The following is a 2,537-nucleotide window of genomic DNA, read 5'->3' on the forward strand; positions in this document are numbered from 1 at the left end:
TAGTTAATACTGTATATAGTGTATATATATATATATATATATTTTTATATAAAATAACAAAATATGGGGCTATATAATATCATTTTCAGTAATATCTGTGCAATATAAACTAAACCTTAAAAAAGGGTCCCAAGGGATTTAACCAGCAATTATGCAACCATGAACAACACAGAAAAAGAGTAGACAAACGAAGAAAAACAAACTATAGAAAATCAATACATGGAAAAAAAAAGAAAAGAAAAGAAAGAAAGATAAAGGAAGAGAGAAAAAAGAGAGAAATGGAGTAAGATCACATAACAAACAAATGAAAATAAGTGTAAGTGTTACTACAAATGCCAAAATACCACATAAACTACAAACAAAAAAGCAAACGGTTGTCTCCACAAGCTAGTGGCATGGCACATCATATCATCGACCGCAGCATATGTTAGGACTGCAATTATTACAATTATGTAACTACAAACGATATGTAACAATTATGTAACGACAAACGAATGCATTATGTTACACTTTGCCAATTATGTAACAGTTGCATTAACAAGATGTGACTTTTATGTAACTTTAACTACAATTATGTACCTACAAACGATATGTAACAATTATGTAACGACAAACGATTGCATTATGTTACACTTTGCCAATTATGTAACAGTTGCATTAACAAGATGTAACTTTTATGTAACTTTAACTACAATTATGTACCTACAAACGATATGTAACAATTATGTAACGACAAACGATTGCATTATGTTACACTTTGCCAATTATGTAACAGTTGCATTAACAAGATGTAACTTTTATGTAACTTTAACTACAATTATAAGGCCAAGACACTTATGTAACAGTTGCATTAACAAAATGTAAATACAATTATAAGGCCAACACAATTATGCATTACCACAATATTTTGTAACAGTTCATGAAATCTTACAATTATGTATTACCACAATGCTACTACAATGTTATAAGTCATACAACTATACCACAATTCTGTATTACCAGTATCATCATACAAGTTAGGTGAAATATTAGACATTACTAAAGTGATAACTCAATATGTAATGTATAACCTAGCAGTATTACCATTGCACAATTATATGCGTATGTCTGTTATACATACACATCTCACAAAATGTATACAACTTGTTTAAAATGTAATATTACTGGATAATTGCTATTTACTATGAATATTATATGTATACACTATTCATACAATTATGTTACTTTTACAATATTATGTATTTCACTTAATTAGCTTATAAGTTCATTATAATGTGTATATAATATGTATTAATATGTTATGACTATTAACTGTCGATGGTGCGCCATTTTCGCGTGACCGAGCATATGTTAGGACTCCATATTATAATTACAAATCATAATAGATAGATAGATAAACAGATAGATAGACAGCTCTATGCGAGCCTGGGAATGGGAAATGATCTTGCAAGTTACACTGAGGAAAAGCTGACGACAGATTACGAAGTAGCCAGTCAGTTAGTTGTCAGCAATTCACCAAGTGAACAAAGCCTTGTTGACCATACACACACATACACACATACTCACACACAGGCTTCTAGAACTTTCCAGTCACAGGGAACACACGTGATACGACTCCTGTTTCACCAGAATTTAGGAAAGAGAGCTGAGAAGGAAGCTAGCCATAGAACAGACAGGTCGCAGGGAGAAGGGCTTAGCAACTTGAGAGAGAGACAGAGAGAGCGAGACAGGGAGATAGCTCCCGGGACTCTACTTTATACTTTGCTCTGTGTGAGAGACTTGTTATTATTTCCAAGACAAATAAAAATAGTTCCATACTATTCTTTACCTCTCCTTGTCATTGAATGACAAATGGGAAAGAAGATTATCTACTTACAAAGCTACTCAAGTATAACAACCGCTCGTCCACAAGTCTAATATCTATATAACTTCTCTACAAGTAACTACAAAGTCTTTTATGACAGAATCAGTCGACTGACTAAATGCAAACAGTGTCATCCATCCCACTGATATGCAACAAAATGTGCATTCTGATTGAGAGTTGTAATCATTAAAATAAATGGAGGGCACCAAAACATTTTTCTTCTTTATTATTTGTCAGGGGCATGAGAGAAAACTGAAGGGAGGCCACAAGGATAATAAGATCCCCACAAGTGGAGAATGAAGTGAAAAAGTTTGAGAAACACTGAGCTAGGCTAATTTCGAAGCATATGAAGAGCTTCTTGATATCCGTGTGTCTAAGTGGTTTCCATCGGGATATTATCTGGTCTTACCTCCCAGTGTGGATTAGAAGAAAACAGTTATTCTTCTGAATAGTCACAACGTAAAAGCGAACATTAATTTGCGACATATGTCAGTTCTGTGACACTGTACCATAGTATATTCACCTCACATTGCAAAACTATAGTTCTGCAGTGATTATTTCAACAATACATTCAGCTACAGTATCACAAAGATAAGGACTGGGCTAAGCAGTACCGTACTCTCTCTCTCTCTCTCTCTCTCTCTCTCTCTCTCTCTCTCTCTCTCTCTCTCTC

The sequence above is a fragment of the Coenobita brevimanus genome, chromosome 74 (genome assembly GCF_032717465.1).
Source record: "Coenobita brevimanus isolate Jiangsu-jjx chromosome 74, ASM3271746v2, whole genome shotgun sequence".
NCBI classification, from domain to species: Eukaryota; Metazoa; Arthropoda; class Malacostraca; order Decapoda; family Coenobitidae; genus Coenobita; species Coenobita brevimanus.